Source organism: Rattus norvegicus, chromosome 2, assembly GCF_021556685.1.
Source record: "Rattus norvegicus strain SHRSP/BbbUtx chromosome 2, alternate assembly SHRSP_T2T, whole genome shotgun sequence".
NCBI classification, from domain to species: domain Eukaryota; kingdom Metazoa; phylum Chordata; class Mammalia; order Rodentia; family Muridae; genus Rattus; species Rattus norvegicus.
The window spans coordinates 152728247-152745804 of record NC_141535.1 but is presented as its reverse complement, the minus strand read 5'-3'; the positions used below and the strand labels follow the sequence as shown (position 1 = coordinate 152745804).

The following is a 17558-nucleotide window of genomic DNA, read 5'->3' as shown; positions in this document are numbered from 1 at the left end:
CATTTAATTTTTTGATGCTATTGTGAAAGGCATCATTGCCCTGATTTCTTTCTACGTTCATTAATCATTTGTAGATTTGATTATTGTATATTTATTTTGCATCCTGCTACTTTGCTGAAAGTGTTTATCAGCTATAAAATTTCCTGGTGGAGTTTTTAGAGTCACTTAGGTATAAAATTATATCATCTGCAAGAAAAGATACTATGACTTCTTTCTTTCATATTTATATCCTTTTAATCTCCATCAATTATCTGATTGATTGATTGATTTATGTTGAACCATTTCTGCATTTCTGAGATGAAGTCTTCTTGACTACCGTAGAGAAACTTTTTGATGAGTTCTTGGATTTGGTTTACAAATATTTGATTGTGATTCCTTTGCATTCATAAGGGATATTGTGCTCTAATTTTCTTTGTGCAGGTAGGTTCACAGCATTTATGGCCTCATAAAACGAATTAGGCAATGTCCCTTCAGTTTATAATTTCCTGAGTAGTTTGGGGAGTATTGGTACTAATTCTTCTCTGAAGATCTGGTAGAATTCTACACGGAACCCATTCAGCCCTGGGCTTTTATTTTGTTGGGAGACCTTTAGTTACTGATTTTAGAAGGTACTTTGGGTCTGTTTAAACTATTTATTTTGTCTTTAGTTAATTTTGGTAAGTCATATATTTCAAGAAATTAATCCATTTATTTTGGTTTTCCAATTTGATGGAGTACAGATTTTTAAAGTATGTCCTTATGACTTTCTGGATTTCCTTGGTATCTGTTGTTGTGTCCCCCTTTTGTCTCAAATTTTATTAATTTTGATCTTCTTTCTTGATATTTTAATTAATTTGGCTAAGGGTATCACTCTTATTTTTTTTTTTTAAAAAACCAACGTTTGGTTCATTGATTTTTTTTTGTATTTTTTCTTTTTAATTGATTTCAGACATGTGTGGAATATTTGTTGCTGTCTAATTTTTGGGACTGATATTTCTTTTTCTTATTCTAGAGTTTTGAAGTGTGCAACTGTGTTGCTAATGTGAGATCTTTCCATTTTTAAGAAATGTAGGCCCTTAACTTTTGGAAGTTGTCTCTTAGAACTGTTGTCATTGCATTGTTCCCCAATGGTTTGGGTAAGACTGTAGTTTCAGGGATCATTTCTATAGTTTGTTACAAGAGAAGTTTCTCTGACTATGTAGAGTACCGCTAGTTTGGGTATGTTGTGTTTTCATTTCATTCAACTATAAAAGATTTCAATTTTCTTTTGTCTTGGATTGTTTCTTCTTTTTTCAGTTAGTTTCTCAGCTTCCATGAGTTTGTAAGCTTTCTGTTGCTTTCGATATGCAGCTTTAGTCCACGGTCCTCAGACAAGATGCAGGGTGTAATTTCACTTTTTGTTTTTAAATAAAAATATCTGTTGAGATTTGCTCTCTGTCTATGTATGTGGTCAATTTTTGGAAAAAGTTCCAGGAGCTGCTGAGAAGAAGATACATTCTTTAGTGTTTGGGTGAAATGTTCTATAAATGTCTGTTAGGTCTATTTAATTTATGGCTTATTTAATTTAAAAAAATCCTCTTTAGTTTTTGTCTCAATGACCTATATATTGGTTAGAGTGGTATTAAAGCCATTTGCTATTACTGTGTGAGGGCCAATATGATATGTGATTGAAGCTGTTACAGTGTTTCTTATATAAACTTGGATGTCCTTGTGTTTGGTGCATAATTGTTTAAAATTGCAATTGTCTGGAGGAAATTTTTTTCTTTGATGAGTACATAGTATCTTATCTCTTTGGATTAATTTTGGTTTAAAGTCTATTTTATCAGATATTAAAATGGATATACCTGCTTTCTTCTTGGGTCTGTTTGCTTGGCTTTTGTTTTTTTTTCCTATCTTCTTCAAGGGCTGATACCTTACGTGTGTTTCTTAGATTCTCCAAAAAGTTAAACAGTGTTTTCTAAACAAACTGTTAGTCTGTATCTTGTTATTGGGGAAGTGAGATCATGAGTGTTATCATGAGTAGTCTTTTAAAAAAAATTATAGTATTTTACTGTTAATTTTCACTTCTCTTTTGATTTACTGGTCTGGGATTATTTTTTTCCTGTGCTTTCTTGAGTGTGTTTAACCTCTGAAGTTCCCTTCGAGTGTCCTCTGTAAAGCTAAATTGGTAAATAGACAATTCTTAAATTTGGTTCATCAGGAATGTTTTCTTTTATCCGTCTGTTGTAATTGATAATTTTGTTGGGCATTTATCTGGGATGACATTTGTGGTCTCTTAGAGTTAGTGGAACATGGATTCAGGATGTTCTGGCTTTCAGAGGCATCACTGAGAAGTCAAATGCATTCTAGTGAATCTGCTGTCATATGTTAGTCCACTGTTTCCCCTTGCAGCTTTTAATCTTCTTTGCTGTTTTATATGTTTAGTATTTTAATTATTATGTGTTGTGAGAATTTTTTGTCAGTTGTTATCTTTTTTGGTGTTCTGTATGCTTTTTGTACCTTGTTCAATTCCTCCTTCTTTAGGTGGGAGAAAATTTCTTCTCTGACTTTGCTGAAAATATTTTCTGAGGTTTTGACCCATGTTTCTTTTTATTCTATCTGTATTATTCATATATTTTTGTTGTCTCAGATTTTCTGGATAGTTTGTGCTTGAATTATTATTATTATTTTTTAACATTTTCTTGGACAAGGTATCCATTTCTTCTATCTTGTATTGCACACAAGATTTTCTCTTCCAGGTCTTGTACTCTGTTGGTGAAGTACCTCTGAGGTTTTTAATTTGATTTCCTAATTTTTTCATTTCCAGTCTTATTATTGTCCGGGGTTTCTTCAATGATTCCATTTCTTTGTTAAAGTCTACCTTCATGTCGTGAATTGTTTTCATCACTTAATTCTATTGTTTATGTTTTCACAGACACCATTAATCTATTCATATCCTTAAACATATTCATGCTTGCTGTTTTGAAGACCGTATCCTGTACTTCAGCTATATTAATTTCTTAGGACCTACTGTAGTAGGGTTACTAGGTTCTGGTGGAGGCATATTGTGTTGATAACATTTGTGTTCTTGCTCTGGTGTCCAAGCCCCTGGAGTCATGATGATTAAGGTGATTCTAGATGTTGATATGTGGACTTGTCATAGTTAGAAATCCATTCCTTGGGTTCTGTTTCCCTCTCTGGAGCTTTTGAAAGTGTGGCGACTGTGTGTTCCTTGGTACAGGATGCTTCTGTAGAGTGATAAGTAGCAGAGAAAAATAGAGATAGGCTAGGAGCAAAAGCCCTGAGGCCTTTGGGAAAGACTTAAAGGGATTCTGCCTACACCTAGAGGCAGGCCGTCCAGGGGGTTGGATGTATGGTAGGAAGAGGGGCTCCTGAAAATAGATGATAGTAAAACAATGAATAATCTGGAGAGACAGAGAAGACAGGGCTTCTGTACCAACGGTTGGAGTCTCCAGCAAATAGAGGTGAGGTCGGAGGAGGGGCCTCTGCAAGCAGGTTGTTTGAGGGCTGAGGATGAGACAGGAGAGACCATAATGGAGGACTGGAAGGAGACTGACAGTTAATTACCAGAGAACCTGTCTACTGTGGCCACTGGGAGTTTCAGGTAGAGAGTGTTTTTAGATATCTGGGACTTACACAAAGGAATGGGGATGGGCTAGAAGTGCTGAGAGGTTCCACAGGAAGAGGAAATCTGCATCCACATCAAGGTTCAGTAGCATCTCCAGGGAATGGTGGAATTGTGGGAGGAGGGGCCTCTGCATGCGGGCTGCTACAGGGATGCAAGCCAGACAGCAACATCATAATAGATGACAGGAAGGATAGTGAAAATGTGCCTCTAACATTTTACATTTTTCATTTACTTTTGTTGGGAATGAACACTCTATTCGTGAATTAGAGATCTGGAGGGGGGAGTGTGATTAAGTATTTTGAAGGACTGACTGTATTTTGAAGAGTTTTCAGTGCACCTTGACAGAATTTGGAACAATATGGAGCTGAGTGAGACAACTGAGGCTGGGTGTCTTTGGCTCTAACCCTCCTGTGGACTGTCTCTAGCTTGTTCTCTTTATTTATTTTTACCAGCTCTGACACATGTCCATCCATACTGGAATCACACGGCAAGTGTTAATTGATTGATAGGTTGGAAGGGATTATTAAATTTGGGACCCCTGACTAGAAATCATAGGCTTCTAGATGATTCTATGCAGGCCCCGGGCCTCATCCAGGACTTGGATTTGCCACAGGACGGCTTCGCTATGCCTGGCTCCCTCATGTCATCATTTACTGAAATGCACATGACAGTCGATTTCTGCAAGCAGCCTCTGTGAGATTCTTGATTCCACCAGGATGATCGCTGTTTCAACAGATGCCAAAATTTCAATTTTCATTCCTTTCTCAAATTAAAAGGGTCTGGGAAGCCCTCATTTACCCTGTTAGCTCTTGGCTGATTCCTTCCCCTTTGCCAGCTTCCAAACCTCTGCTGATGCCCATAGTGGGTAATTAGTAGAACAGTCTAGCCATTGATGCTGTATACACACATTGAGGTGTCTTATGTCTCTTTTGTGATTGTCAGTGTGTGCATCTGAATATGTGCCTGGAGGCTAGGATTCTCAGTGTTCTGTGTTGCATGACAGGTAGTCTTGCAGAGAGGAAGACTATTGATGGAGACCTAGGATTCCACTTCCTGCTTATTTTTGGCTCTCTGATTTTCGATTCTTCCTCCTCCTCTGCCTCCTTCTCTTCCCCTTTCTCTTTATCCTCCCCCTCCTCTCCCCTCCTCCTCCTCCTGCTCCTCATCCTCATCCTCCTCTTTGTTATTATGACCCTTGTCTTTTTTGAAAGCAAGAGGTAAGACTGTGTTCAGAATAGCAAACAGGAAGACCTGCAGAAGCAGGGTAGGGCACATCAACCAGTGGAACCGGCTGCTATAACATGGGTGATGTTGTTGTTGTTGTTGTTGTTTTTGTTGTTGTTGTTTTGGTGCTGAGATCCAACCCAGGACCTTTTACAAATTAGACAAGTGCTTAACTTCTAAGCCATACCTTCAACTCCATAATGAATATTCCCTCAGAAAATATATTATTTTTTGAGCAATTCCTTACATTTGGAACCATTACTAGTCTTAGGAATTATTACAGTTTTTATGAACATGGGGAAAGGGGTCAAATTTGAGAGGAGATGGACTGGAGGAGTGGGAGACCAATATGATCGAAATACATTGAACATATGTATGAAATCTTGGAAGAATAAGTAAAATATTATATGAAAAAGAAAAATATAGTACAACAGTAGTAATAAGCGGCAAGCGATCCTGTACCTGGCTGTTGGGGGTAGAAAAGGGAATGGTGGGGACTGTAGCAAACTGCAAGCTCATGGCTGCTGATATCCCTGGTGGTTTTAAGTCCCCAGAAAGGCTCAGGAAAGCTGGGTATGAGACTCTTAAAGTTAAATCTTCTGTTTTTGAATGTTGGAAACTAATATAAGCAGACTTGAAAAGCAGAAGGTGGGCCTGTCTACACCCCGTTTAGTTTGAGAGCTGAAGGTTTGCGTTTCTGGCATGCAGCTGGCCCAGGTGCCTCATTACTCCGTCATTCTACTCAGACTCACTCAAGGTGCTGCTGTGTGAGTGCAGAGGGGGCCCTTGCCAACTTTCCTGAACTCATTTTTTTTAAAAAAAGGAAATTCTCATTTTATTAGGGGAAGGCTTAAGTTATTGAAGCCCCTTCCAACATCGCCAGGTATGAACATGATGATGTACACAAAAGGTCAACATCGCAAAACAAAACCCAAGCGGTCTGTGCTTCCCTGTCCGAGCTCGCAGAGCGTGAACCTGCAGGGTGGTTGAGGAACATCGGATGGTATGTAACGGATGACCTCGGCCAGCAGAGGATGCGTGAAAACAAGCGTAGACCAACAAAGAAGAAATAAAGGGAGTTTCGCGGGAGGCTAGCTGAGGAACAAAGGGACCTTTCTTTGATGTGTCCACAACGAGGCGATAGGAACAAGGCAGTTCCACTCACACTCCGCTCTGCCTTGAGGACTGAACATTTGTTTCCAATTCTACATCGCACGCTTTCATTACAGCATTGTCTAAGATATCGCCGAGGCCTTAACCGTTGTAATTTATCTTTTGTACTATATAATTTGGAGCCGCTCAGGCCAGAAGAAAACATCTGTACTGAGAGGCTGAACTCGACACAGTGTATACTTCTACACCCAGCCTGCTCGGAGGTCAGTCTCCTCATAAACTTCGTTATCACTGTTGGCTTTATTCATTCTATTTGACACATTAAGCTTCCGTATCTTGGCATAAAGGACACAATATTGCAGCATATTGGCAAGCTCATTTGCTTCTCCCAGCTAGTGTTGTGTCCAAATATCAATCCCCAGGGATAAACACGTGTGTATCGACTGCAGGAAAATGAAGCCGAGCAGCAGGTGGCCTTTTGCCGCCTAATGAACGTGGCAATCTGTTACTATCACTGCGGTGCTCTCCGCCAGACAATTAGGCAACTAAGTATGTAATTATTCAGGCCAATGAGAAGAGGCTCTCCTCTAATTTCATCTTTTCATTGCTGTTTACAAACCCACACTCCCCTCATTAGTGAGAGATTTTCCAGTCTATGCTAATTGGTTTCAATAACATTCATTTCAGTTGAAAGAGAATGATTCCGTTAATTGAGAATCGAAAGGATCTTTTCATTTTAAGTGCGTCCTGCTATGGAAATCGGAACCCTCTCTCAACAGGTCCGAGCTAATGAAATTAAGTCGCACAGCCATTAGTGGCGTAATAGAAATAAAGTAATTTATTTTCATTGAAGCATGTGCTATCGTCCAGAACAATTAATACAGCGTGAGGAGTATGGCAACTTGGAAACTAATAGATTGAGGATAAACGAGATGCTTCTCCTCCGAATGGCTTCTTTAATTCCTGGTGTAAAAGCCTTCCTCATTTGGGGCTGCTACTCTCAGTGTGTGAGACACGAAGAGTCCTCATTTGTAAAATGACACTCGATTCTACTAATTGTGCAGGAAGAGCAGCTTTTCTACAGCAGTCACCTCAATGCGTCTGAGCCATTACATCGCTTGGCCCTGTTGGAGTTAAGGTTGACCGTGTTTGTAAAACTTTTACAGCAAAATCACTATGCGTGTCATGGTCTTAAAGAAAAATAGTGTTATGTCACTGTGTGACTTAGAATCACCACACCGAGTCCTGTGTCACAGCTCTTACCATCTCATGGACGCGGAACCCATCACAGGTGCTGTGGTGTGAAGGCACTGAGGTACAAGTTCTGTAAAAAGGCAGAGGCAGAACTTTTAAAAAGTGCTATTAATAACAGTACATATCTAAAAATCTCTCCTAATAAGTGAGATGATCAAAAAAAAAGCAATCTCAGGTAAAAATGAAACGGAAATGTTTATTTTGTGCCTCAAGTCACAATTTCACATCGACAGGATCAGAAGACTCATGCATTTCCTTGTTGCCAGGGGAATATTTTTTTTTGAAGCAATTCTCTTCCAGTTTTAATGTGAACCATTGCACACACCCCGTTTTCACGCATACAAAAATGTACCCACATCGCAACACTCTCACCCAAATTCTCATGTCTTATTTAGTTGTTATTTTTTTAATGGAATAATCAATATAAAACCATTTGGGGTTGCTGTCAGACTAGCTGCCTGTGTGTAAAATTTCTTTCTCATACAGGAGAAGCAGATTTTTGCTGTGGCCACTAGACCACAGAGCAGGTTTGCCTCTTTCTAGAAGCTTGTATGCATGTCAGTTGGTTGATGGGTGGGTGGGATAGGTGGGGGTGGTGATTTATGCAAATGTTATATCTTTTTTTTTAGTTAGATTCAAAAATGCATAATGGGGACAGACTTACAAAATAATACACTGCATGGCGTTATGAATATTTCAAAGAATTATTTCTTTATTTTGTGCATAGCTCCGAGTGCTGACATTTGATTTATAGCTGCATGGATGTACCTGGGGTTGCTAAGGTTACCCAATTTCATTCACCCGTAGATATTTGAGATCTACATAATACCATCAGATCCTCCACCGCATTTCAAAGTGATGTTGATAAATGGTGCCTTCCTTAGATGATATTTCCATTTAGATGTGATATATCTCATGATTTCTGTCTTTTAAAATATTGTGGTTGATGAAATTTTACATTATGTGCATATACAGAAAGCAGGGACACATATTTTTCCAGTTTTAAAGGTTCAAAAAAACTATGAGCGGTTTTCCCCTCCCCCTTCCCAGCCCGCACCTATTCCCATATGTTCAGGCTTACTGTGACTAATATTGAGTTCTTTTAAAAAAAATAAAAGAAAAAAAAGCCTCTACGTTATTGTTTGTCTTATGTTTAGAGATATAACAAAAGACTGGCCAGTCACCTCCAATCGTTTTTATGATGTCTCGTATCTTTGCAACAAAAGCCCGGGCTCTTCTAAAAATGAAAACATCTTTTGAGGTTGGATGACAGACCTACAGAAGTTATCTTTGCCAACAGATCTTCGTAGAAGTAACACTTAGAAAGTTTTATACACACAGGATATGTGTGTGTGCACATGCAATTTATATTTTCTGATTGCTTACACGCGATTGCTGACTGTACAGCTCATAATGGATCCCAGTCCACGAGAGAGTCTGGTGCAGGCTTTCCCAACTTCAAAGGAATAAGGGATTAGATGTATGGAAGAGGACAGTTAAAAACTCAAAATAACCGTAAATTTTTGTGAGGAGAATAGATCTGGCTCCATGGGGTAATAAACTTGCTGGTGGGAAAAGAGGAACACATATGAAAAGCCACAAGCCCCACCTTATGAAAGACTAATCTACGGATTATATGGGTTTGTTTCTCCTTAACCAGCTGGATTGAGTTCTGTAAAATTAGTTTTTTATTTCCTCTCGTCTGAGTGAGAAAAACAGGTATGGAGCAGACTGCAATGATGAAACCCAGGAAGGATTTATAGGGGCCGTGGCGAAGGCCTTTGGATCAGGCTCTTTGGAAGGAAACAGACAGACTGGCTAGGAGTAAAAGATGGGGCGAGAAAGAGGGTGGAGCACACGGCTTGGCTGAGGAGGGGCCTCTGGATGGGGGGAGGGACTTATGTAGAATGACAGGATGGGGCAAAGGTGAGTGGAGAGTTTCTGTTGTGATTATTTTTAGGGGACAATGTGGTGGCTTGCAGATCTGTGGTTTGTGAAGATGCAAGATATTAAAAAAATATAGTTCAGATTTGCTGCCAATATTCAAACACTGAAAATTCCTGTATTTGAACTTTATTTAAAGTCTGCATTGCTGGCTCTAATCTCCCAGACCAGCATCTGCATAGACAGAGAGCTGAAATGCCCTCGGGGGACTGCACATCGCTAAACTGTATCAACTCGGCTCCTTCACCCAAAGCCCTTACAGACAGACATACCTGGCTCCCTTAGGTAGGTGGGTGTGTTTCTGCTTGTCACCTGGCTCTTGGAGCTTTGCAACTCTGGATTCTGCTTTGTTCCTAGGCCTGGGGGATGATAGATACTATGTTTTGAATGAACACGTGATAATGCATAGTTTTGCATACATAAGTTTGTCCTACGTGGGACAATGTGAGATCTTTTAGTATAAGGATGGTCTAATTCTTTTTCTTTTTGGTTTCTAGTGCCCCCAGGACAGTGAACATTGGCAAAACACCCAGTGTAACAGTGCATACATGCTGTGAACCAGAGCATTTACCTCTTAGGAAAAGAATTTATGAGTGAGTTGTATAGGACAATGGCTCTTGCTTCTCCTAGCTGTCCCTCCTACCTTTGGGCTAGTCTCTAGAAGCCACGGTGCTGCTGGTCTCCCTCCCCATGCGACTCAGCTTTGCCTTACCCTGCTCCTGTATCTGCCCTTCTGAGGGCTAATTCCTCTTCTCTTCACCTCTCACAAGCCCATCTGCAAAATGGTAATGCCCTCTTCTTGATCATCGTCTGGTTAGGATTTTAGGTAAAGAAATTAGCCTTTATCATACACCCATTTTAGTGTTCAATTCAACATTCCTAGATAAAACCACTTACCTATAAAAACATTCTCTGACTCTGGCACCAAAGGACTTGGGCTGGAGTTCTTACCCTACAGTGAGACCTTGCCTGAGGTCCTACCCGCTCTGCCCTTAGTGTCCTCGTTTGTGACGTGAAACAAACACAGCACTTAGGCATAGCGTTGCTGTGAGGACTTAACGATCAAATCCACAAGCAGAGCTTAGAACATCCTGCCTCATTGTGAATGAGGGACAAACACTAGCTGACTAGTAAGTCCCATTTTCCTAGATAGTTTTGAATCTAAAACAGTACCGTTTTAGTGAGGCAGGCAGTTGGGCTGGGTTGAATGAAAATGAAGGATGACCGTGTATTTATCGTAGTGTGTTCAAAGGGTTGTCTGGGCATTACTGATGTATCACATGTCACAGTTTCCTGAAGTCTCTCTAGTGATGTTTTACATACAAATCCAATCCAGAGTATGCAATTTGGAAACTCAAAAGATACTCTGAAGGTTTAATATTTTTCTTCATAATCTTTGGCCTCAAAATTTGACCAGAATCTGGAGGCTAGATGAGCCATGAGTGGGCAAAAGACTCTTGTGAGGTTTTATCTGCTGTTGAGTGCAAATATTCATTTTCTTCAATATATTAACATATTTATTATGTTAATAATAAAATATTATTATTTTATGACATTCTTACAAATCTCACTTGATATGCTATATGATACATGTACTCTGTGTCCAGGTTTGTGAGTCCTTCTACCTGCTTCTGTGCTCTGTTGGGCCAGAGGGACATTTGGTCTTTTTTTTTCTTTTGAGGACAATGCTTCATATAGTAGCCTAGTCTAGCCTCGGCCTCCCTATGTAGCTGAGGATGACTTTGAACCAGTGATGTACCTGCCTACCCCTTCCAAATGCTGACAGTTAGAGGTGTGTGTCACCACGAAAGCCTCTGCAGCTGCCTCCTCTTCCTTTACTTCAGCCTTTCCCTTCTCCATTTCAGTCTTCTACATCACCCATTTACTTCCTCAGTATTTATTCTATTGCTCACTTATTTGTTAGAGACATTCTAGCTTGCCCAGACACAATGATGGGAATTACGTTTTTTTATTGTCATAGACCTTATATCACACTGATAGATGACATTAGGTTAAAGAATAAGACTACTTCGTCACCTGAGGATAAAATGTTGGAGTAGACAAGTACCCACCCAGCCCCCTTTCTGAGTGTGTGTGTGTGTGTGTGCGCGCGCACATGCATGCACGCACGTGCACACGTGCATGCGCACACGCATTAATGCAACTAACTGGGACATGTTCTTCAGAGAGAACTAACAGCAACAGGAAAAGTCACAAGCCAGAATGTGACATGAGTGTTCGTAGCAGCATTAGGCAGCCTTGCGATGCACACACCTAATATAAGCACACACCTTTCAGGGGCATTAGAAGGCACTAGCTTTTATCTTAGAGGTAATGATATACAGTGACAGATGCTAAATAAGAAAGCCACAGAGTATGCTTTGTGTCTTCACATTCTCACTCTGCTGAATACTCATGTGTTTTGTCTATACTGGTCAAGCATACAGCTCCCCTGCAAGTAACAGAGCCTCCGACAACATGGCTTTAGGAAGGTAGTTGTGAACTGTTTGGTGAAGGAGCTCAGAAGTGTGGAGACCATCCAAGGTTGCCTTGGAGGTTGAGTTAGACGAAAAACTCTAGATGAAACCCTGTTTACCTTCTGGTCTGCCATCCTGCAGGCCTGGCCCTATTTCTTATTGTACCTGAAAGAGGAACAAGGGCGGTAGTCGTTGTCTCTATGCTATGGGAGACTAGGCATGCCTCATCTTTTAAGGAACGTACTGGCTATTAATTTTAACTGATACTTTTTATTCTTGGAAAATTAGAGATTTTACACAGTGCATATTGATAATATCAATCCCCCTTCAACTGCCTGGGGTCCTCAAACTCTTTCAACCTTTGTGTCCCACACCTCTTACTCTTTGTCGACCAGAACTTAGTCTCATGCCCACACTTAATTGTACAGAAGAAGAAAATAGCTGGGATCCCTTGAGCTCATGGCCAGTCATCTTAGCTAAATTAGTGACTTCTGAGTCCAGTGAGATCCTGTCCGCAAAATATGATGAAGTTCCACTGAGGAGGACTGATGTTAACTTCTCACATGTGAGCACACTCATGCCCTCACACACACGTGCACACACACGTGCACACACACACACATACAAATACACATACACATTCCTACCTCTTCATACATACATGCATATACCCACACACATGTATATAACACATACACACATGTGCTCCCATATAGCTACATACACCTATGTATACCTACACAAACATATACACACATTCATGTTCACACACTCCTACCCCTTCAATCATATATGCATGTTCCCACACAAACGTGTATATAGCACACACACACACACATGCACACATGCTCCCATATACCTGCATACATATATGATGCATATATATACCCACACAAACATGTGCAGACATGCACACACACATGTACATCAAATAAATGCCAAGAGTACCAATCTCAAAAGTAAATGTGGAACAAACTTGCATTTTAGCTCCCTAAAGGAGTCATCCTGAAGGTGAGGGTCGACAGGCACGAGGCTTAGACAGGGGTGGGCTTTTCACAGGTAAGGTCATCCAGATACCAGGACCAGTTTTTATTTTCCCTCTGTTCTTTCTTACTTTTAAAAATATTCATGCCCTGATGAGCAACCAATTCCCCGGAGCAGAATGGAGATGACCCCACGGAGCAGTGGGCTCTGTTGATGGGAATTGCTTTTACCTTCTGGAAAGAGAATAGGCCACAAAGGATCAGTCTCTTCTCTGTTGTATCTTTTTCAAGTTGAACTGCATCGGACAATGAGTGGATTAAAAAAAAAAATCCTGCGGCCTGGTGTGCCTCAGATGCATTTGCCAATTTTAACATCATTCCCCAAGTTATATAAAACCAGAGAATAAATGCTTGAGCCTTCTGTAGGGTGAGCAGTTTACTTCCTAGGCAGGGATCACATTTGTGACAAATCTCCTCAGAGATGCATTTTGTAAGCGAAGTGAAGAAATCATTAGCAAAGCAATATTTGAAGAAGCAGACTGGCCCAGTTCTGAAGGCAACTCCACTTTAACCTTTAAAAGATATCATTTTACTTAGCAGGCTGCTTATTACAATTACAGTGTTTTCCTTGGCCCCTGGCTCCATTAAACATATGTTTTATAGCAAGTTCTCAATTACATTCTCCTGACAGGCTGGCTCATAAGGCCAGGTTATAAAGTGGAGAGACTGCAAAGCGGCAAACTGCCTCTCATTAAGTTTATAGTTTTATTACCTTGTTTAGGGCACTTTTTCTTCCTTTCCTCTCACCGACTTTCTTTGGTGACATTTAATTTATAAGAATCAAGAGGACTTTCCTGTCCCACTTCTCCCCATGGCCAGTGAACTTACATGTTAGGGGCAGACATGCGGGTCCCTCCTCCCCGCCTCTTCCCCTTAATGTGAATTGTTCCTTGGCCTCCGAAGGCTATCATCAGTAGGTCAGTACCTTTCTGGTGTTGATGTCAGTGGACTGTGCATTGGGTCTGAAGACTGCTTGCCTTTATGTAGAGATGAGTTCTTCATAAGCTTGCAGAACCCACTTAGATGGACGGAGCTTTAATAAATGGTGTGCATTACCTCGTCCCGCTGGCCATCTCTGCTGATCTGAGGAGACAGTTGCTCTGTAGCAGCTCACAGTCAGCCTCCTGGAGAGGCAGAACTGGATTCTCTCACCGCAGCGCTCAGGTCAGCCGAACTATTTTAATTTACAGAACATTACGCACGCAGAAATATATTTATATCTCCATGCTTCGACAAGGGAATTAAATCAGCTTGAATTTATGTAAAATGTGTTATCATTATTGGACGGGGAGAGAGTATTGTGCTAAGAGGCACAAATATCATCTGGCCACTGCTAATTATAGGCATGTAAAAAATGGCTGGTGGTTGCTCCTGAACCCAGACAGAATCTGTGGATGTTGATTATGAAGAGCTATTATGTATTGATAGGTTAGGATTTATTACTGCAAGTATCAACCAATTGCTCCGGATTGGATGGTAGTCAGACACTGGGGAATTGCTCTTGGAGCTGTTAGAACAGGGTAATCTATCAGGAGGAGGGGAGTGTATTCTATCAATTAAGGAACAAGCAATTCTACTGATTTGCTATTGGCAGACTAATAGGGGTAATGGGTTTTCCTAGACAGTCCAGGTACCGTACAGCCGAGTTGGGGAAAATAGTGACTTTAGACAGATAGAAGAACAGTTCATTAAACCTGAATGAGGGCTGGGATGGGGCAGAGCTTCAGGACTCCAGGCTCAGCCAAGTCCACCGGCGTGTGGTGATGCCTCCGTCTCTATGTAAGCAGCCATCCGATGCTTGTGGATGCCTGAGGAAATGGCTGGTAGGGAGGCATCAGCGCCATGTATCTGTCAGCTGGTGCCTCGTGATGCTGCCTTAAACACCTCAACATTTCAGTGGCTTGAATGAAAGATATTTATTTTTCTTGCTAATAGGTCAGGGTTTGTTTGACTGATCTTGGCACAAGCTTCAGGTTGTGTTTGGCTTTCTGCCACATGTTTCACCCTAGGCCTGGGCTGATAGAATGGTGGCTAACTAGAGCATGTTTATGTCTTTAGCAGGCATGTAAGAGGCCTCTAAGTCAAATGTCATTTAATCTGTGGTAATGTCATGTCCACCGACATCCCATTGGTCAAAGGTAGTCACATGGACAGATGTATGAGGACCACACATGGGTGCACATGTAGACTTTTGTCACGGAGAATGCAGCCAATGGCTATATTCCATCCACATTGGTTAAACGGGCTTTCTGTGGCTGAGGAGGCCATGAACTGTTTCTCCTTCTTTGCCCACCACAGCACAAAGCCACAGCACACATTCCATTCCCTTGTGCTTCTCCCACAAGCACATCGACATGGTTTAGAGATGAAACTTAATTTTTATAATTACCACATTGTACTAATGCCACTGCAGAAGTCAGTCCAGCAAGTCCGTCTGTTCTCTCATATCTGGCTCAAAATGACCCCTATGACCCAAAGGCTGATAAACTAGGAGCCATGAAGATACAGCTACTGCTCCTCTGACCAGAAAGGACGGAAAAGCCCAAGGTAGAGCAGGTCAGTAGGTGTGGAGTGAGCACTGCCGGTGGGTCTCGGAGCCTTCCTGGGCTTTGTGAGTGTTCATGCGTCAGTCCTACTTTGCTAGGCTGACGGCTAGTGTTTGCATAAACTTCATGAAGGCAGGAAATGGCCTCCTTGATCCCTGTTCCATTCTCTGTCCTCCGACCCTAATTAGATGCTGGTTTGTGGTAAGTTTTCAATATGTATTGGCTGAATGGTGGGATAAAGGTGGAGACATAGATAAACAGATAGGTAGATAGATAGACAGACAGACGGACAGACAGACAGTTCTACTTTGAGACTACCGTACTTTCTAATTATGTCTGACCTCAGGAAATCAATAGATGCTTATAAAGCCTTTCTATTTAAGGGATGGAATAAGTGATTTGTTAGGTAGCAGAGGAGAGAGGAGAGGGAGTAACCATGAAAACTCATCTTGGAGTCAGGACATCAGGGAGGCTAGGGCTTCTATTGTTCTGTCACTAAGTAGGGAATCCTTCATTTGTAGTTCCTGTGGTTTAATGGGCCCATTTATCTATCTTATAGAAATTTCCGGGACACACTTGGGACAAAAATACCAGATGAAGGGTATCTTGGTTCTAGCGGGTTAGGCAGATATAAGCACCATGAGTGGTTAGGAAAAGAAGATATTCAGAACCAACTAACCTGAGCCCAGGGGGGCTCACAGGGACTGAACCACCAACCAAAGAATATGCAGGGGTTGAATCTAGGCCCTCTACACACTTGTAGCAGATGTGCAGCTTGGTCTTCATGTGGGACCTCTCACAAGTGGAGTGGGGGCTGTCTCGGTCTCTGTTCCTTGCTGTTAGATCCCCTTCCCCTGCCTGGTGGGCCTCAGTGGGAGAGGATGTTCCTAGTCCTGCTGAAACATAATTTCCCAGAGCTGGGGTTGGTCGTACCCAAGGGAACTTCCCCTTCTCCTTAGAGAAGGGGAAGGGATTATGGGAGGGAGGGTTATGAGGGTGGGACTGGGAGAAGAGGAAGGAGGGATACTCTGATTTCAATGTAAAGTGAATGAATGAATGAATAAATAAATAAATAAGCAAACACTTGAGCCTGACTAGTGAATTAGTAAAAAGGAGAATGAAGCAGCATCCAGTTATAAGAGAAACCCAACCATAGGCTTCATGACAGAGAGCATATTTTAATCACCTGGCAACTTAGAATAAGCCAGGAGCCAGCACATGGTGACTCTATCACGGAGAATGTAAAGAGATAACAGGCGAGGGATGCAGCTCAGCGGTGGAGTGCTTGTCTAGCATGCACAGGGTACTGAGTTCACTGCTCTGGACACACAGAGAAGGAAAACAATTTAATTACCATCTATAGGGTGATCAGAGGATGAGAGGAAGGCAGAGGGGCTGTAAGCTAGGATTTGCAAGATTTCTTTGGTTAGAGTGTAGTTTTCTGGCTTTCACCAACGAAAAGGACACGCTATTTGTACCAGGCTTTTAAAGGCAGATGGCAGCCTGTAGTCATTACGGAATTAGAATTCATGCTACTTGAGGAGGGCCCTGGTACAGTGATTTTGTTTTCTGCCTCAACCACTGCTTTCTCACATTGTCCCTGGGAGATTTCTGTCCATCTTGGATTCTAATTTTTAAACCTCTTTGTTTCTTCCTGACCATTTCCACAGCTATGAGCATTGGCTTTTCCACTTGGGAATGCCCAGATTTTTTACCAATATACCCCATGGTAGTGTCTTCAAAATTGCCCCAAGCCTTGCACTTATTTTTTTGCATGCTGTCTTAATTAATTGCACCAATCCCCCAAGGTATTTTTCCTTCTCTCCCCACCCTACACTTAATTAACAATGTCCTGCTTCTTTTTTCTGATCCTAAATTTTCTGAATCTATTTCCTCTTTTTAGCCCCTGCCCACTGCCCTTGCCTGGGCCTTGTTATCCCTTACTGGTATCATCATTCTTGTCTACCACCTGGTCCCCTGCCTGGGGTCTTATCCCCCACCCCCATCCTTTCTGCTGCTGCCAGAGGGACCTTGCTTGTTATGCAAATCTTACCACCTGAGTCCCATCTAGGGTCATCTCCTGGTAAAAGATAAGCTCCCTATAAGCGTTGAGTCTTTCCTGGTTGCATTTCTCCCCAGCTTCATCTCCCTTAGTGCCATTAGGAATATCCTGGGAGGTTTGAACTGATCAGGGTTTTTGCACGCTTTGCTGTCTCCTGTCTCTCAGTCTATTCAGATTCTAGGTTGTTTCCCCATTTCTGTACCTGAGTACATTCATGTGTTTGTTCAGCTCTTAGCTATGATGCTAATTTAGGTCAGGGCTGACTGCGTTTCCTTCAGGGTCCCATTG

The 17558-nt window shown here is 41.5% G+C and overlaps 1 pseudogene; it reads left to right on the top strand.

Annotated features, from left to right (window-relative positions):
• The first annotated feature begins 1117 nt into the window (after nt 1–1117).
• LOC147996292 (small nucleolar RNA U3) lies at nt 1118–1193 on the top strand (annotated as a pseudogene).
• Nucleotides 1194–17558: the final 16365 nt, after the last annotated feature.